At 38.5% G+C, this 21,314-nt stretch overlaps 1 protein-coding gene across 2 annotated transcripts in view; it reads right to left on the reverse strand.

Annotated features, from left to right (window-relative positions):
* The window catches only part of Usp26 (ubiquitin specific peptidase 26), a 46,812-nt gene extending 26,487 nt beyond the window's left edge, over positions 1 to 20,325 (reverse strand). The window contains 6 exon segments of one of the 2 annotated variants that reach the window (NM_001106948.1): positions 14,396 to 14,451; positions 17,083 to 17,128; positions 17,685 to 17,773; positions 18,422 to 18,480; positions 19,975 to 20,070; positions 20,144 to 20,325. The gene's annotated coding sequence lies outside the window, so the exon portion shown is untranslated. 2 annotated transcript variants of the gene reach the window in all.
* Between the last annotated feature and the right edge of the window lie 989 nt (positions 20,326 to 21,314).

The following is a 21,314-nucleotide window of genomic DNA, read 5'->3' on the forward strand; positions in this document are numbered from 1 at the left end:
AGATGCTATACGACTTTGCTTCTTGTGATGCCTTTCTTCCTTACAGCCATGGTCACATTGTCCCTTTGTCCTCACATAGCCTTGTGTGTATGTATGTGGTAGTAGAAAGAAGGGGGGGGAGGAGAAAGGAAAAAAGCAAGATGGATAGGGTGGAGAAAAGAGTGGGCTCTTTCTCTTTTATAAGGCCATCAATCTTACAGAATTATAAACCCAGCATCATGACTTCATTTAACCTTAATTAATTTAAAAATCACCCCTTGATGCTCACATTGGAAGGTTAGAGTTTTAATACATAAATATCTGAGGTGACAGTTTAGTCCATATAAAGTGATGTGCTTTCGGGCTGTATCAACATTCTTTCATTGCAGAAAACCTTGGTTCTCTTCAAGAAAATAATCCCCAGGATATAATTATCAAAAAGTGGTAACTCAGGTCTTATAGCTAGCTGTCTGTATGCTACCTTTTGGCTATCCATGGTCCTCCCCCCACAAATACATAATTTTTAAGTAAGATCTGGTGGGGCATGGTGATACAGATCTTTAATCCCAAGACTTGGTAGGTAGAAGCAGAAGTATCAGAAATTCAGAGTTATCTTTTGCCACATGGTTAGTCTGAGACCAGGCTGGGATACAGGAGACCGTATCTCAGAAGACATTCCTTTAAGAAGGTAGGAAGATAGCTGTGAAACACCCAGCACTTTCCTACACTTCATAAAATCTGAAACAAAAAAATGAGGTATATAGTTGCAAGGACTGAGAAAAAAAAAAAAAAAACAGATCATAACACTTGGGCACTACAAAATGGTACTCAACCAAGAGGAGAGCTCTCAGGCTTTGCATTTGGAAACAGAGGGATTCTATTCACTCACATTGGTGAGCTTGCACTGGGAACATCAGCAGGAACACAGCTAGCAGCAGCCATAGATGCTAGCACAATATTATAGGAAAAGCAGGGAAAGGCCCCCACTTGCAAATATCCAGTGCTGGCCTAACCTTATCTACTACAGAAAATAACTCACTATGCCCTCTACATACAATGCAAAACTCAATCTGAAGGGTCTCCACATCTACTTCCTCAGGAAATACAGAGCAGCTTTTGTTTTTACCTTTTAGGGGTGTGTGTGTGTGTGTGTGTGTGTGTGTGTGTGTGTGTGTGATTATTTCTGATAACTGCACTCTATACTTTTTACTCTTTTTTATCTTACCTTTTCCCCCTTACCTGACTCATCTTTTTATTTTAAGCTTACTAATGTTTTTATCTGTCGGTAATTTAGTTTGTACTTTTTTTTGAGACAGAGTCTCATGTTTCCCACCCTGGCCTTGAACTTACTAAGCCACAGCCAAGGACAGTCTTGAAGTTCAGATCATTCGCTCACTAGCCATGTGATGAGGTTACATCACTATGACTAGTTTTATGCAGTGCTAGAAACCCCTGAAGATCAAACCCAGGGTTTTATGCATGCCAGGTAAGCACTTTACCAACTAAATTATAGCCCAGCTCCATTACTTAGAATTTTTAACTCTCGTCAATTGTAAATTCCTAGTTGGCATCTTACCACCTATCTTTTCTAACTTTAACCTTATTGCAGTTATAATTTTAAAATGTTTTCTCTTATATCTATTTGCTTTAAAGCTGTTACTGCAATTTGCTTTGTCTTCTGAATGGTAGTCGGGGTAGAGACCTCAAGAGAATACTGCTCAGACAAAAATCCAGTATTAAACTGGAAGAGACGTTTGACAACAGGCACACAAGTGAGAATTAAAATAAAACACAGTAATGACTCCTCTAGAATTTCTCCAAATCTTCATTATCATAATTGAAGTTAATGTAAAGGTTGAAATACAAGATGAAAAATTTAAACTCGAATTTAAAGACTGACCAACATTTCCAGTAAGTAAGTAGGTATATGTAAGCAAGTAATTTACCAAGAGATTAAAATTCTAAAAAAAAAAATAGAAAGTTTTAGAAATGAAGAGGGATTCTCAGCCTTTTGGTTAATATGAGGTGTAGAAACAAAGAAAAGTCAATAAATCAAAAATTTAAATATCTGAAAAAGTCACCATAGACTACATCAAGCAGAATATGAAGAATTGACGACAAGGTTAAGGAACTGTTATACCTAGAAGCCAATAGATAAAAGGCAATCAGGGCCACAAATTTCAAGAACTCTAGAGCATGATCAAGCCACCAAACCTAAAATTCAATGGGTAGAAAAAAAAGCTGAGATACAAAGTCATAGAAATCCCTATGGAATAAAATTATAAAAGAAAAATTCTCAGATCTATGGGAATATCAAACATTCCAATTTAGTAACAGTCATGACTAGAAAAGAACCTTTCTGTAATGTGTTTGTATGTGCATGTATATACACTGTTTATACATATATATATATATATATTTATACAAAGAGTATGTGTCTGTCAGCATGCCAACAGTATAGAAAAAACATATTAAAAGTTATGGAGAGAAGTGTGCGGTCTTCCTTCTTTCAGTCCCATTTGTGTCTTTTGTAAGGTACGTCTTTCAGGCCATTCTAAGCGTGAAAGACAAGCCATTTTCTGTCACTACTGATGTTACAATGTGTGCAGGCTTTCACAGGTTGTAAAGTTAGGAGTTGCACGGAAAACTCTCTCTCAAGCGTCACTGTAGTGAGCAGTGAGTAAGGGGGAAAAACACAGATTCAAAGCAGCAGTGGTTGCTAGCCTCAAATTCAAAGACAGAGCTTAAAATCAGAAAACTCACCTTTACCTTGTAATCATTTTTGAGATGTCTCAAACAGTTAGGAAATACCCCACTAACTCCACTGTGTAAGCACCCACATGCGCAAGTGCGCACATGTGCACACACACTCTTGTCATTTATCTAACTGCATGTACCAACTAACAATTTGAACTCCCTGTTCAGGTAGAAGGGTTTGGTCCATTACTAGGCAAGAGAAGCAGGTGGAGAGCACAGTAAAAGGAACCCTACAGTAAGTGGGAGACTAGTTGAGCTCTGAATCTAGAAAGATTTAATTCAGCATAAAACAGCATCACTGAAGCAAAGTTCTCTAGAACTGGCATGAGCAAAGCAATGTTTTACATTTAGAGGAGTAAACTGCAGAACTTCACTGACTTAATATATGTTAAAACACAGTGCATCTGGATTATCAAGGCAATATTTTGAGGCTTTTTATTAATCAACTATATGATAAGTAGAAACTATGTAAACAGAATGACAATGAGATTTTAAATTCTTCACAGGAAAACTTCTATAGGGAACTTACCTTCCTCTACTTGTTATTTTACATGTTAAGTGGTTTATGTGACATAAAACTTCACAAAAATAAACTATATTAAAATCCATGTTCTGGCATTATCAAAGGCAATCTTCGGGATGTTTTGACAAAGAAATCTAGGCCTGGTGTCTTATTCTACATAGGAATGTTTTAAGGGAGAGAAATGGCATATTATGAGAAAATGGAAGAAGAAATGAAGACTATTTTTTATTAGAGAAAAACTCTGAAGACTAGAATCAATGGTTTCTTTGTATGCCTACCATAGCTGGTGACATAATTAGATGTAAGGAACCTAGTAGGTATCAGCAAGAATGGAACCTAAGGAGGATGAAACCTAGTACAGGTAGGGCATTCAATAAAATGAGTCTCGCAATCTTAAAAAAAATATTCCCTGAATGTTAGTCAGTAACCTCAGAGACACGTAGAAAGAAACTTAGGTATTAAATATTTTAGGTCTAAGGGGTCCAGCATATGACTACAAAAAGACCCTAAATGGAAGAAGAAAATAAAAAGAGGTATACCGTTTTAAATATAGTGTTCTGTCGAGTATCAACTAAATATGAGGCCCAATAGAATAATTTCTCAACAATTCAGAAACCTGCTCTTACACATGTACTTAACAATTTACTACAAATAAGAAAATTACCTAAGAATTAAAACTGTAGTGAATAACCCTCAAAAATGAAAAATCAAAAATATATTCTATGGTCGTAACTAGAAAAAATTAATAAGAATTAATGCCCTTTGCACATATGAAGTCTTGACTTAAAACCAGATATAGATTGGAACATAGTGGCTCAAGTTGTTAAGGCAAGTAGCAGAATAAGTAACAAATTTTGGCAGAAGAAATCTTATTGATGCATTATTATCATAGAAAATAGTAGATAACCTAAATAAAAGCTAGATAATAACTGTTAAGGCTACATAAACATCCAGGGAAGTAACAAGAACTTAAAAAGGGTCAGAGGAAGGTAGGGGAGATAGTGATTCAGGAGAGAAGTGGTTATTGATCTTCACTGCTAATCCACTGCATACATCAAAGCATTTTTACTATAGAATTATGGAATTTGTCTTTCCTCTACTATGTTAAGACATTCTAGGTCCACCTAAACCCATTAATAATGTCTACCTAGGATTCCATTACTTTAGTCTTAAGGTCTCCAGGAAACCTATTATTTCCCACTTACTGCAGCCTACTGTTGCTGTATTTTCCTGGGTGCCTTCAGAATGTGGTCTTAAAGTACTCTTGCCATGTCAAGGTTTTATAGCTTGTATAATAAAATTCCTTCCCTTGGAACATTTAATTACTCTAATTTTCCAGTTGATCTGACATGCTCATTGTGAATTAAATAAATTTCTCATGTGAATGTTAGAATGTTGATGATCTGATTTATCTTTCAGACTTTCTAAAAGCAGCTCCAGTTTTCTTTACTGAAAATTGTATTTGGGTGTTATTTAATTATTATCAACTGACAATATTTAAGCTCCAGGGTGACTATAAAGCTATTTTCAGTCTAATAATTTTTAAAATGTCTCTATTCCACGCTGATAAAATTCTCCTTGTTAGAAGAAAAGCTTGAAGAATTAATATATTCATTTGGATAGTCTGGTATAAGCTTGAGGCCTTAGTTATACTAATTTTCACTATAAAATTAAATCACTGTGGATAAAACTAAACCATACACCTCAGCATGAGAAAAGGATATCTATATACTGAATAAATAGACATGGTAGCCTAAGGAATACTGTTCTAAGAGCTTCTAAAATGTTTTCCATGGAGACGTATAACAAATACTGTAAATATGATTGATTTGGAAGGATTTTTATGTGATTCTTTTCTCAGAGCTTCCCTAATTAATGTAGCACCATCTTTACCAGATCCTGTAGCCCAGCAATAGTAAGTTTAACCCACTAAATACTTGATTTAAATGATTTGCGTTTTTTAATTTAAATGTAGCCTAACAATAATTTAAAATAGTATGCAGTAATCCCAAAGGCTACTGAGTTTTCCCAGTACCAAATACAATAAATTTGCTATGGCAGTGTCCTCATTGCAATGAACTGATTGTCTCCCTGACTTTATATGCTTGCTAGAAGCATTTGTTCCCTGTGTGATGTTACTTTCTCCTATTTCGGATCACCGACTGCTATCCCTCTGACCTGTGCAGCATCTTCATTGCTTAGAATATGACTTGAGGAACACAGGGATCTTTGGGGATTGTACTCCTAGAATGCTCAAATTGAAACTGGGTAAGCTGGTAGTATGTGAAATTGTCGTACATAATGGAAGGTCATGGGTGGATTACTTGGGCCCAGGCTTGGGATCAGGCTAGGTAATACAGTGGAACTCCATCTTAGAAAAAAACCAAAAGCATGAACACTCTTATGTTATAGCTAGTACTAAGTCAGTATTAATGGCCACAAAGTTACCTGTCTGCTTAGTAAAGCAAAACAAAAAGCAAACAAAACAATACTACTGGTATACAATCAACATAGGATTAATATCCAAACTAAAGAACTTAAAAACAAAAAGAAATAATAAAATGAAATGAATGGTCTGAAACCCTAATAGTTCTCAAAAGAATTAAAAATGGTCAATACATACATCAAAAACATTCATTGTCCCTCACAATTTTGGAAATGTAAATCAAGACAACTTTTGAGATTTTATCTCACCCCAATCAGAATGGCAAAGATCAATAAAACAGTCAACAATAAAGACTGGTGAGGATGTTGGGACAAGGAAAACCCTCATTTACTGTTGGTAGGATCACAGATTAATCCAGATACTTTAAAAGCCATCAGGGAAATCCTTAAAAAGCTGAAAATCTCCCATGTGACCCAGATATTCCCTGGCATGTTCCCAAAGGAACGTGACATCCTCCTCCACGAGTACTCCCTCAGCCATGTTCTTCACAGCTCTAGTCACAACAGACAGCAAATGGAAACAACACAAATGCCCTCAACCACCAAGTGGGTAATGAAGATGTAGCACAAATACACTATGGAATACTCTACTGTAAATAAAAATGAAATCATTAAATTTACAGATAAACATATGAAACTAAAAAAGATCATATTTAATGAAGTATCCCAGAACCAAAAAAAAAATGTTGCATGTTCTCATTAAAGGCTCTCAGCCCCAAATCTTCAGACAAAAGTATAGTTTGTAGTAAATATAGAAATCAGGAAAGTAAAATGTGGCCATTTTCAGGGTATGGTGTTTAGGGGGCAATAGAAAAGCAAATACAAATGTTAAAGTAAACTGATTTGGAGAATTGGGAGAATGGGGTTTCCTTAGGGATAGGGAGGGAAGTAAGACAGAAGGAAGTAAAAGGAGAGGAAAGAGGATATGACTGACCTGTTAGGGAAATAGCTTTCACTACTAACACAATGGTTGGGCTGGGTGTAAGAAAATAGCCTACATGTGGAATGTGAAAAAAATACTTTAAAGTGAGCAAAGGGCTGGGAATTTATCTCAGTTGACAAGAGTACCTATTTAGCATGCCTGAGGTCCTTTATTCCAACTCCAGCACGGCATAAACTTGGAATTATGACACACACCTATGATTCTGGTACTCATAAAGTAGAGGCAGAATAATCAGAAGTTCAAGGTCTTCCTTGGCTACAAATATATATCAAGTTTGAGGTCAGTTTGTGATACTAGAGGAAAAAAAGAAAGATGGAGAAGAAAGAAAAGGAAGACAAAGAGGGGAGGAAAGTAAAAACACTGAAGTTGAGACCAGCACAATTGTTTCATATTGGGTAGCAAATGCATAATGGCTATGATCAATATGAAGTGTCAAGTTCGTCCTTTGGAACTTTGGATCTTAAAAGACCTTAAAAGTTGTATTAAATTTTTCCAACACTGGAGAGAGTGAGCTTGTAGATTTCACCTCCAGTAGAAAGACAGGACATTAAGTGGAGGAAGGGATGATGGGGTTGCCATCCCACCCTCAAAAACTCTGTGCCAGAATTGTTCCTGTCTAAAAGAACTGCAGGGACAAAAATAGAGAAAAGTCTGAAGAAAAGGCGGTCCTGTGACAGGCCCAAATTGGGATCCAGCTCAGGAGGATGTCCTAAGGCCTGACACTATTACTGATGCTATGGTGTGCCTATAGACAAGTGACTAGAATGGCTGTCTTCTGAGAGGCTCAACAAGCAGCTGACTGAGACAGAAGCAGATACTTACACCCAACAAATAGACTGAAGTCTGGTACCCCTGTAGATGAATTAGGGAAAGGGTGGAAGAATCTGAGGAAGAGAGCGACCCCATAAGAAGATTAGAAGTCGGGGTTGGGGATTTAGCTCAGTGGTAGAGCACTTGCCTAGCAAGCTCAAGGCCCTGGGTTCAGTCCCCAGCTCCGAGAAAAAAAAAAGAAAAAAAAAAAGATTAGAAGTCTCACCTAACCCAGACCCCTGCGATCGCTCAGACACTGAGCCACCAACCAGGCAGCATACACCAGCTGATATGAGCTCCCGGACCCCCAACACATATACAGCAGAGGACTGCCTGGTCTGGCTTCAGTGAGAGAACCACCTAACCCTGGAGAGACTTGAGGATCCAGGGAGTAGGGAGGCCTAGGGATGGGGACACCCTCTTGGAGATAGGGGGCATGGGGAGTAATGAGATGAGGAACTGTCAGAGGGCAAACCAGGAGTAAGATAAAGACTAGACTGTAAAAAAAGATGAAAGATAATTAAAAAAAAAGAAATGAAAAAATTCTATTAAATTTAAAGACACCATGAATTTGAAGAACAGCATATATGGGAAGTTTGGGAGTGGAGAAGGAAAGGGAGAAATGTGATTAAAATATAATCTCAGAAATAAAAATAATTAACTTAAAGGAAAAATGTTTATTATTTCTAATTGTGTGTTCTCATGTACACACACACACACACAAATTCATCGACATATGAATTTATGTGCCTGCAGAGGACACAGATATCAGATATTTCTGGAACTGGAGTTACAGATGATTATGAGCATCTTAACATGGGTGCTGGGAATATTTGGGTCCTATGCAAGATTAGTATGTGTTCTTACCTGTGAAACCATCCTTCCTCTTTCTCTTCATTTAGAAAATATTTTTAGAAAAGAAACCATTAACTCAATTTTATCAGATCTAAGTGTGAGAGGGGAGCCTTTAAGTATCATTTCTAGAAAGTTTCTCTTCTAAGCAACAATTTTCACCAAATTATATGTGCAAAAATTGAAGGAACCTTCCAGGCACATCTGGCTAACCTCCTACACTCTTGAAAAGATACCCTCTCACAGCATTTTTGATTAGTCCATAAACACAGACTGGCCTGAATTGGACAATTAGAACAAATAGCCTACTTGGTTTACAACTATTCACATACTGCTTTACAAACTGATTTTGAACACATACTTGGAAAGAGAACTTTAAACATTTATATTGTTGATTTCACAGAATACTTTCAAAACTAGAATTAAAAAAATTCAAATGGAAAGATTGCCAAAGAAGTTGTAATTAGCAAGGGTGATTATTTTATTGTAAGCAGTATAGCAATCAGTGTATAATAATATTTAAACTAATTACAGCTTTTAGTCAAAAATCCGATATGGGATATGCTTTTTTTTAATTCAAAATCTGATAGTCAATTCACGAAGTTAACACTGACTTTACAATTCACTCTCCTTATAATACCTAGACTAAATAATGAGCTACTAAAAGACCAAGCTATTCTATAAATAGAACAAGTGCTTATTTGTGAATAAGGTAATGATGTTAATCCATACCTTCTTCATGGGACCCTTAAAAAAATGTACTTTCCTTCAAGGACATCTATCTAATGGTTCACTTTCTTTCCTGACTCTGGCACTGAGTCCCTGAACTTTACAGAAAATATGTTTGAGAGCCTTGCTTTGCATCATGCCTAATATTAACAATGCAGAGTGTTGATATAAAAACTGTAGGTCCAGACCTAGCCCAAGAGTAGTGATTACTATTCTATACCTTCTAATTACAATATAAAGTGTGATTAGTAAATGCACCCAGAAAGTTCTAGATGGTTAAACCCAAACTGGATTAAACTATGTATACTCATATGACTCCACTTACCTCTTATGCCTCAAGCCTAACCCTAATCCATCTCTGAAAACAGCCACTTAGAATGCTACAAAACTTTAAATTCTAGACAGATACACAAGTTTTAAACAGAAATAGCCAACATAGCACATAACAACTAGCCTAAGAAATTAGGCACCTAATCCATGACATTTTCCTAAACATTGTCCTAGTTCTGATATAAGGTGTAGACAGATTCTTGACCTTGTCTTTTGACTATTAAATAATAATCTAAAGTCACTATGATTTTTCCATGCTGGCATCTGATACTCAACTTTTCCTTTCCTGCCTTTGTAAGACTATTCTTGTGTTTCATTCTCTGGAGAGAAAAACACATATGGTAGAATGGAAATCATGATAAATAGCAAGAGATAAGACAACTGCCAGTTCAATCACAATCTGTCACCTGTCTTCACAAAATTTCCATTTCTCTGTTCACAGTGCGGGAACTGATCTGCAGGGCCTTCTCAGTCTTAAGGGAGTAAGAAAATGGCCTAATAGGGATTAGATGGGAGTACTGGGAAACCTCTAAATGTGCCCTTAACTGGTCATGTTAGGCATTTCATATCAAACAAAACATGTTCATTTTAAACATTAGAGAGTGAAACTTGTAAGATGATGTCATTATGCAGCAAGGCAGGTCCAGGATAAGGTGAAGCCTATCATTGGATGGGAAGGACCGGTAGGCGGGGATAAAGTCTAAGAAGGAGAGGAAGAGGAGAAGCGGGAGAATCAAGATGGAGACAATGGAGCAGGATGATCCAGATCCAGGTGGACTAGGTCATTTTCAGTTTATATCTTTATTAATTGGCAGTGAACTTATTGTGTGGATGTATTGTGGATTGAGAAGTTAACATGTAAATCTGACTGTTAAACTACAAGTTTTTAGAACTTTGATTTTACCAGGCTAAAGGGGATGTGAGCAAAGTTCCCAGTAGGCATAGATAGCCTTGAGTGGGTAGCTATAGAAAGCCCTGGGCTAGCAAGCCATGGTGCCACGCTAAAATGGCCTATATTGTCAGACTGGTAACAACCTGCCAAAGGGACAGTGTGAGAAAGCAGCTGGCAGAGAGACAGCTGGAGTGCACAGTTCCCATGGATCCACATAAGAGTGGGAACAAGCAGTAACGGTAGCCGCCAAACCATTTTTATTTTTTACTGCAACAGCATCCTTACAGGAATACATACTTATGCTTTAAGTAGGCGTCTTTTCAAATTAGACATTGAACTACCTGAGGACCCAGCTATACCTGGGCATATACCCAAAAGATGCTCCAGCATATAACAAGGACAAATGCTCCACTATGTTCATCGCAGCCTTATTTATAATAGCCAGAAGCTGGAAAGAACCCAGATGTCTTTCAACAGAGGAAAGGATACAGAAAATGTGGTACATCTACACAATGGGGTACTACTCAGCTATCAGAAACAATAACTTCATGAAATTCTTAGGCAAATAGATGGAACTAGAAAATTCATCCTGAGTGAGGTAACCCAGTCACAGAAAAACACACATGGTATGCACTCACTGATAAGTGGGTATCAGCCCCAAAGCTCGAATTACCCAAGATACAATCTACAGACCACATGAAGCTCAAGAAGGACGACCAAAGTGGAAATATTTCAGTACTTCTTAAAAGGGGGAACAAAAATATTCATAGGAGGGGATATGGAGACACAGTTTGGAGCAGAGACTGAAGGAATGGCCATTCAGAGACTGCCCAACCTGGGCATCCATCCCACATACAGCCCCCAAACCCAGACAATATTACTGAAGCCAAGAAGTGTATGCTGACAGGAGCCTGATAGAGCTGTCTCCTGAGAGGCTCTGCCAGAGCATGACAAATACAGAGGCAAATGCTAGCAGCAAACTACTGAACTGAGAACAGAACCCCCTTTGGGAGAATTAGAGGAAGCATTGAAAAAGCTGAAGGGGCTTACAACCCCATAAGGACAACAGTATCAACCAACCAGAGCTTTCACGGAATAAACACACTACCGAAAGACTACATGGACTGATTCATGGCTCCAGCTGCATATGTAGCAGAGGATGGCCTTGTTGGGCACTAATGGGAGGAGAAGACCTTGGTCCTGCCAAGGCTGGACCCTCCAGTGTAGGGGAATGTCACCACAGGGAGGCAGGAAGGGATGGGTAGATGAGTGGGAGAGCACTCTCATAGAAGGGGGAGGGGGATGGGATAGGAGGCTTATGGACTAGAAACCTGGAAAGGGAATAACATTTGAAATGTAAGTAAAAAGTATCCAATAAAAACATGTAAAAAAAAAAGTAGGCTGCTTTTCTTTATTTTTCAAGTACCCAAAAAATGTTAAAAACTGCGAAGGGTTTAAACGTAAATATATAAAGGTGCAATATACTTTAAAAAGATCTGTGCAGACCTTAAACTTTATAAAGAATTCTTCACCTAAAAGCCAAGGACCTAAACTAGGCTCAGTGTTCCAGGAAGCTAGTTATTTGGGTCTTGCAGAAGCCTATTAGACAAAAAGTACAGAATACACGGGATACAACCCACAGACCTTAAGGCATTTAACAAGAAGGCACCAAGTGAGGATGCTTCAATCCCACTTAGAAGGGGGAACAAAATAATCACTGGAGGCAGAGGAAAAGGTGGATCAGGGTGGGAGAGGGGAGGGGAAAAGGGAGGCAGGATCGGCTATGGCGGGGAGTAGGTGGTGGAGAAATAGGAGAGAAACCCAGAGGGCCAGGGAAATGAATGAAAATATGTACTTCTGGGGGTGGAGAATGGGGAAACCCTCTAAGAAGTCCTAGAGATTTGGGATATGACAGACTCCCAGAACTCAGTGGGGATGACCTTAGCTGAAATGTCCAGCAGTGGTGAGAGTAAACCTGAAGAGTCCACCTCCAGTAGATAGACAGGGCCCAAGAGGAGGGTTAGGGTTACCAACAGAGTCAAAATTTCTGACCCAGAATTGTTCCTGTCCAAAAAAAAAAAAAAAAAAAAAAAAAGACTGAAGGGACAAAAATGGAGAAGAAACTAAGGAAAGTCCATCCAATGAATGGCCCAACTTGGGATCCATCCCATGTTGGGGACTGGGCGGGGGGTGGGGGGAGACAAATCTCTGACACTATTACTATCAAGGTTGTCCCAAAAAAGCCCCACAAGCAGCTAACTGAGACAGATGTAGATACTTACATTCAAGAACTGGACACCAATGGAAGAATTAAGGGAAGGACTGAAGGAACTGAAGGGGATGGCAACACCATAGGAAGGACAACAATGTCAACTAACCCAGACTTGAGAGCTTCCAGGTACTAAGCAACTACCAAAGATCATACATGGCCTGGCCCTAGGCTCCCAGCACCAATGTAGCAGAGGACTGCCGGGTCTGACCTCAGTTGGAGAGGACACACCTAATCCTGTAGAGACTTGAGGCCCCAGGGAAGGAGGATGCCCAGGGGTGGGCTGAGGTGGAGGGAGGGCACTCTCTTAGAGGCAAAGGGGAGCAGGAATGGGAAGAAAAAAACTGTGGGTGGTGGATGGGAAGGGGAGACAATGTCCGGAATGTAGATAAAATAATTTAAAATGTCTAATTAAAATGTCCCAGCAACCACATGGCAGCTCGAAACCATCTGTAATGAGATCTGATGCTCTCTTCTGGTGTGTCTGAAATCAGCTATAGTGTACTTATATATAGTAAATAAATATTTTAAGAATGTCAAGGTAAACACAAATTCATATATCTTTGTTAATTATGATGAGCTCTTTCTTTGGAGCCTGAAAAACCAAGGTTATTTATATGTAGTTAGATAAACGTGAAGAGACATAAATCCAGTTATTGGATTTTTATGTTGGATTATTGGGTATTTGAGATAAGCATCCTTTTTGGTTCAAGAAATTCGTGTATTAAACAGTAAATACTCATCTGCAACTCAGTCAGTGAACTAGAAATAGACAATCAGAGAGAGCGAGAGAACGAGAGAGCGAGGGGGGGAGGGAGAGGGAAGGGGAGAGAGCTGTTTATTCTTTCCATTCTCCCTTATAACCTCACCTTTGCTAACAATTTACATTCCTAAGGCTGTCCCCAAACTCTATTCCCTTATTTGGCCACTTCCTCTTCCTGAGGCTGACTTCCAAGATTCAGTTACCAGTAATTAAGTCCAACAATCAAACTAGTGCTTTGGCTCACCTAATTAACTGCAAAAACTTAAACACCTCATTCTAACATAGATTTTCTTTTACCTTTTTAAACTGCGATTTTACTATGCCACATCTGTCTCCTCTCTATCTAAAAGCAGCTCATTGTCATTGCCCCCACCCCTTCCAGGACAAATACTCCTTTCCTCTCTCCCTTGTTCCCTTCCTCTTCTCCCTCTCTATCTCCTGTCTTTGTCTCTTATTCCCTGCTCTTTGTCCCTCTGGGGCAAATAAACTCCATTTGTGCTGAGAACTTAGTCTTGGGGGTCTTGAGCTAATGATACCACCAATCCCTTCAATCTGCATATTAGAGATGATTAAAACTCCAGACAGAATAAACAGGGTAAGCCAAAACTCTAAGATAAACATTTGGAGAAATTAGATTAATTCAAATGATCTGCATTAATATTATCCAGGGATATTCAGAGATGCTTTGGTCAGAACCCTGAAAGAACCTGACCTCACTGAGATGGGATTTCCATGAGCTATCTCGATGGCATGTATGGTTTTAAGTAAAAAAATGTAATATATATATATATATATATATGTGTGTGTGTGTGTGTGTGTATGTGTGTGTGTGTGTATACACACATTTATATTATACAAGTACCTATTACCATCTAGACTTTTAGATTGTTTTAATAAATATTCACATAAGCTTTCAAATCTTCACCCATAACTATTTTTTTTTTGGTTCTTTTTTTCGGAGCTGGGGACCGAACCCAGGGTCTTGCGCTTCCTAGGTAAGCGCTCTACCACTGAGCTAAATCCCCAGCCCCAACTATTTTGTTTTTATGAATAAAAAAAATGTGTGCTTTACAAAGCTTCACTTCTGTAGCTCTCAGTCTCACCTTTATCAGAATCTTAAGACAGGCACTCAGCACAGCTGGAAACAGTGAATGGAGATCTGTTGAAAGAGACCAAATTTGGGGAAGAAAAAAATCACTGGGTAGCAGGCTACATATGCCCCTTGTGCATCAATCATACCTCCTTCCCACTTTTCCCCTTGATGCTCTCAGGAGTTATTTCTTGCCCTTCATCATCTAGTGAGGTGCTTCCCCAGTTATCAGGACCTGAGTAAGGGGAGCAAAGCCTCCATGCTAACCGTGAGAGAAAACCCAAAAGGGAACATTCACATCTCAAGTGCTTAGGAATTAAGCAGCATGAGGCTTTCTAGGGGCACTTGTGGCTATCTAGATTTTTCTATTTCACTTGGGCAACCTCAAGAATCTGACACTTAGCCTTGATGAGACCTCATCAGCTCCTTCTAGGCCTTAGGCACGCACAATTTTTTAAATTATATGTTCCATAGTTCCTTTTGGATCCTCAAGTAGACCTACCTGTTCCTACCATGAGAGGCAGTAAGTTCCCATAGTCCCATTCACACATTAAACGATAATATGAACTAGGCAAAAAAAAAAAACCAACCAACCAAACAAACAAACAAACAAAAAACCCAAAAACCTCCTTTTCACTTGTTCACACTCTCATAGGACCTTCAGTGACGGGATCAAGCTTCAAATTGCCAAAGGTACTGTGAAGACCATTGTCTTTTACTGCTTCTACGCCTGCTGTTATCTCAGCATCATGAACTACGCAGCTTTTAAAATTGCCCACAATACCAAGCTGTCTAGATTATTTGGTTTAACAAAATGGAATCCTTAAGTTCCATTAGTTACTACATCTTTGCCTAAATACTATAGAAGTTAAAGTTTAGAAATAAGAAATGAAGACACTTGAATGAGAGTGTATAAATTTAAAGGTATCTTCTCTGAACTAATATGGATATTTTCATAAAAACATTGGAATATAATAAAAATATTCAGAGTGGTCATGACTAGATACTTAGACCATAGGTAAGTTTAGATGTACTCAATGCTGTTTAGAGCTGACCCAGGTGAACCAATTGTGTATCTTTTCCTAAATTTGTATTCCCCTATGTCATCATAATTGTTTAAAACTACTCAGTATGGGAGCATTTATATCTGAGAAACTGGAAAAATCCCACATATCCGATTTTTCTTTTCCTATCAAAAGCCAATTGTTTTTAAACACTACTTTTTGTAGTCTCTAGACTTTCCTTGTAAGCACATACTGCAATTATAATTTGGAAGTTATTTTTAAATTAAAATTTGAGCCTATTAACTCCTGTGTAAATAGTGCCTTTTCATGAAGTACTATGAAAAAAATGCCCCTTTCCTCCACAAAAGAGCCATTATCCATAGGCTTGACCTAAAATTACCCTTGCAATCTAAACTCTCTCTGGTACTCATATAAAATAAGCATCATGAAGACACATTTAATCTAAGTAAAAGTTTCAGAGATAAAACCACACCATGGATTAACACATTAAAACTCCAAGTACCTGTGAATCACTTACAAAGTAGATCATGGTTAAGGTGCAAGGGAAACATCTGAACTGCTTTGGTACTCTACCCTGAGTTCTGAATAAGGTTACTTTCACTATTCCTATGTTGTCCAAATTTTAATGCTATCCACCCAAGTAGAGATTTTCCATTTCATATTCTTCAACCTCATGACTACTTTTGAATGTTATCCTAACACTTACCACTTAGTAACAAAATAACCCACTAAGCTACTCTCAAGCTTTCCTCCAACAGCTCCCAATGAAGAGATTGAATATTACTGTGCAGTAGATACACAAAGTTCATTCAATAGGAAAATACCACTTATTAGTTATGGCTTAGTGAAGAATTTAGCATCTACATCATACCACTTCATGAAGGACCAAGGCAGGCAAGCTCCCCTAGGCTATTCTAGATAAAGCTTTCTCTAAATACTTCTGGCCTCAGCCTACTGCTTGAAGAGAAGCAACAATGACCTCTACTTTCTAGAGCTTTAAAGTAACTAAGTTCAGGATAAATCAGCTTTGAAATGTCAGTGTGCTGTATAAAAGAAGTTTTAGTTTCTATTTTAAATATTTGAGGGTTGGTTTGTCTTGTTTTTCACCCTGTTAAAACATAATCTTTCTTTAGAAGTGTCTCTAGTCTGAAATTTTGTATTCCAATATACTGAATGCTTCAATCTTAAATTGAAAGGTAATTCTGTAACATATTAGAAAGAAATCCTGGGTCTTGGGGAGATCCCTCAGCAGTTAAGAGCTTGCTGTTCTTCCAAGGACCCAGATTCAGTTCTTAGCACCCACATGGCAGTTTACAACCATTTTTCTATCTTCGTATCCAGGGGATCAGAAGATGTCTTCAGTTCTCTGTAGGCAATAGGCATATACACACACACACACACACACACACACACACACACATATACATATATGTATATATATGGAACACACACATATATGGAACACACACACACACACACACACATATATATATATATATATGGAACACATATATACATATAGGCAGAACATGCATAAACATCAAATTAAAAAGGAATCTTGCTGAAAACTAACAGTAAAGATAAAATCAAGTTCAGGTTCAGGACCTCTACACACCTGGGGAATAAACCTCAAACAATAATTTAAGTTAAAACATAACAAATACAATGTGCTTACCACTCAAGCCTTAGGATTTGCTGCTGTATGGAACAGAGACTCTGGCCTAAACAGTGACAAGAAAGAACACTTATTATATCGAGCCAACATTCAGTGACGTTCACTTAAAATTGATGCTTTGTGTCACACCCAACTGAAATCCATTCATCCCTGTTTCTTTTACACAAAATGGGAGACACGGGTGTCAAGGTGCCTTAGCAAATAGAGCAGAAATCCTTCCTGGGTTCCAATGGTGGAATTCACTGACAATTTAAACAACAGTTTAAAATATAGAAATGTTAGAAACCAGCTTAGTAGACAGATTATTCAAAAAGCTACTGTGAAAATAAGCTAAGTGACATTTACACTCCCAGAATGCCTTAGCGTCTCAGCAACATTTTCAAAAGAAATGGAAGGGTGAAGGTTTGCAGAACTGGCCTATTTACTATTTATATTGCTTATGTATGACTTCTGGACCTCTTTACCAAATCCATGCTATGAGTGGGATAAACCAATAAGCTGCCATGTGTGCTATCACCCATTTGTTATATAGGCCTTACATCCCTACCCCCTCCCATCTCACTTCCTCTTCAAAATCACATTGTTATACCCAAAAAAGGTACCTGAACACTCCCTCCAACACTCTCTTGACTCTTGCAGTTCTGTTTTTACAATCCACTTCAGGCAATTCTTCCACTGTCGATGAGATTTTCTAAAATTAAAAAAAGTGGCTTATTGTTCAGAATTCATTCTTGTGACGTGAGAACAGCAGAAGGATGTTAATGTTTCTCAGTGGCAGGCACAGCACACAAGTCAATAAGTAGTAACTGGGAAAGGATGCCTCCGGGGAGTAAATTGTGGAACTAGAGAGTGGCGTGCAGTTTACAGTAAATAGTGTTCTTACAGAGGATCAGAATTCAGTTTCCAGCACCCACAATCAGGTGGCTCATAGCCACCTGTAACTCCAGTTCCAAGGCATCCAACTACTCTTCTGACCTCCATACATGTGCACATGCACATAAACAAAAACATAAGTTGGGGGGGTGCGAGTTGTAGAGACAATGTCTCTAACCCAGAATGGGACAGCAACACTCCAGAAGTGACTCCATCACTGTTGGTATTTTGCACATTCAGGGAAAGAGTTTTAACATCGATTTAGTGATAGCACAGGGGAAGGAATGGCTGATCCTCTGTAAAATATCTTGAACTTCTCACAGCATACATATGCTCTGAATTTCTCATTTCTAAAAATGGGTACCCATTCTATCTTCTTCATTTTACACAACTATAAGCAGGCCACAAAAGTAGTTTTCCGTTATTCTCTAAAGGACATTCTACAGAAACCTGTGAGAGCATTTACCTGTGAGTAGGTAGTCAAGCACTACCTGGCTTGGACACTGGTGCTCTTTCTCAGAAGAACTTCTGAAAACAGATTGGGAGGCGGGAAGCAGATATGCAGAGAAAAAGATAACATAAGGTAAGCAGCACATTTTAATTCTGACTACATAATCAAAATCACGAACACTCCCTTCAAAATAAACCATACTTCATATTGAATTCACCAAAAAGAAATTATTAAATACTATATAGTGAGCAATGAATGCCCAGTGTTTTTCTAGCAGGTCAAGTCTATTTCATCAAGACCTTTTTGGGCATTCCAGCAGAATTTGTAAATTGATATACAACTTTACCATAAAATATCTAACTTTACTACTACACAGAAAAGGCTGGGAGAGGTAATACATACCTAAAATTCCAGTGCAGGAGAATCAGGAATTCAAGGCCAGCCACAGCTACATAGTGAGGTTGAGGCCAGTTTAGCCTTCATGAAACCCTGTCCTCAAACTGAAAACTAAAAGCTAACCAAGCAAAAAGACCCATTACAACCACATGACTTCCAAGTGTATTCTACTGACCCAAACTTTTGAATATTCACACATTTGCTTTCTGAGACGTGAGATACCCTGCAAACTTACCAGCTTTAGTTCCATTTCCATTTCCCATGGTCAGGGGATGTTAGGTGAACCCTGCAAGTTATCCTGATTTCCATAGATGCTCTGTCATACTTTTAAATTGAAAACACCACCAAAGTATAAAACCATACACAAGAGGGTCCAAACGCAGTAATTAACCAAATAAAACAAAGAAAATCAGGTTTTAAGGTGAGAGCGCAATTTAGCTGAACCTCAAAGCATAGGATAACCTTATAAGGCTTACCGACCTTACCCTTTAAAAATATTTTACTTGTATGGGTGTTTTACCCACATGTATGCCTGTATATGCTACACATTCAGTACCCAAAGAGGCCAGAAGAGGGCAACAGATCCCTTGGGACTGATGTTACAGCCCCTTAGCCGCCTTTTTTTGGTGCTGGGAATTGAACCTAGGTTCTATGAAGAGCACTCAGTGCTCTGAACTGGATACATCACTGTACACTTGTGCTCACCTCTGGAGTGCTGGAATTTCACACATTCCGGCTTTACCCATTGAGACCTCAACCTAACTTTTTGTTTTTCAAAAAAAAAAAATTCTAATGAGTAAAGTGGGCTTCAGTATATTTTCTCACATAGAGACTTAGGAAATAAAAGCATATACACAATACTATTTCCTTACATAAATTTATACCATTACGGAAATATATTAGTCTGTAAATATGTATAAAGAGCATACTACATATAACTAAGAACTGAATGTATATAATTTTTGTATGAAATATAAGAACTAAAATAAATCTTAAAGACAGCTTTTTTTTTTTTTTTTACTTTTTTTTTCGGAGCTGGGGACCGAACCACTTAGGCAAGTGCTCTACCACTGAGCCAAATTCCCAACCCCAAAGACAGCTTCTTAAGGCTGACACTCCTGTCTCTCCCAGTCAAAGCTCCTCATGAATCCACACTTCCCATACATGCTTACCGCTAGTGCACCCAGTCTAAGCTGCGATCCGGTCTGGTCTGGTCTGGTCCGGTCTGGTCCGGTCTGGTCCGGTCTGCACTGGTCGAGCCCACACTCCTGGTCAAGGCTGCCAGAAAATGTAGACGCTCCCAGTGGAAGCTCCCCTTCACTACTCACAACTGGTCTTCACCTTTTTGTCACCGTGCTGTCCTGTTTGTTTCGAGAACTAACCAGCCCCTTAGCTTTCTGGAGCACAGAGAATCTACCACAGCACACCCCGAAAGCTGAGACAAAATGGAGGCCGAGCACCCTGTGAGCCTCCTTTTATAGGCAGTTTATGGTACCACCTCCACGGACCTAGATTGGTTGTGGCTAAGATGATTGACATGGATAATGTTTACTCTCATCTTCTCTTTAACTAGAGAACCTCCCTATCCTACATACTTACTCCTCATTGGTGAAAAGTATTTGCATTTAAGTCCTTCCGACCGTTGGGGGCTCTAAGAATTGTGGGAAGTACAAAATCAAACCTGCTGTGATGTAACTCAGAATCCACACTCTGATTGGTTCAGTACCAAATTCAAAAAGTAAATGCCCGCGCTCAAGATGCACTTTTGAATCAAAAATTTTTTTCTTTCGCGCCATTTCTCATTTAGCCGTTAGAAACGGCTTTCTACTTTTATTTAGTTTCCCCCCCTGCCGTTTCTACCTCAGACATTTAGAAATTATTCACATTTATTGAGAGTTTTTCTTTGCCATTTAGACCTTTTCCACAATTTCAACCTCAGCAATTATAAACGGTTTCTCATTTTTATCGGGTTTTTTTGTTTGTTTGTTTTACATAGCGATTTCTGCCTTAGCACTTAGAAACAGGTTTTCACTCTTGTGGAGAGTTTTTCTCAAGCCATTTCTACCTTATTTGTTAGAAACGGTTCTTCTTTTGCACCATTTCTGCCTTAGCCCTTAGAAACGTTTTTTCACATTTATCGAGAGTTTTTTTTTTCCCTAGCCATTTCTACCTTCACAGTTAAGAAATTGTTATTCCGTTTCATCAAGAGTTTTCCCCAGCTATTTCTACGTTAGCAGGGAAGAAATAGTTCTTCCCGTTTTTGAGCGTTCTTTGCCGCCATGTCTGCCTTAGTGGTTAGAAACGGTTTTTCACTTATATAAAGAGTGTTTTCCCTAGCTACGTCTGCCTTAGCCTTCAGAAATGGTTATTCCCTTTTATAGAGAAATCTTTCCTGTCATTTATGCCTTAACTGCTAGAAACTTGCCAGGTGCCTGAATACTAGCTGGTTTAGTGTGGGATGGGGGCCAGAGTACCGAAGGACATTGAGGGACAGTGAAATAAAATTCAAGTT

Source organism: Rattus norvegicus, chromosome X (assembly GCF_021556685.1).
Source record: "Rattus norvegicus strain SHRSP/BbbUtx chromosome X, alternate assembly SHRSP_T2T, whole genome shotgun sequence".
Taxonomy (NCBI): Eukaryota; Metazoa; Chordata; class Mammalia; order Rodentia; family Muridae; genus Rattus; species Rattus norvegicus.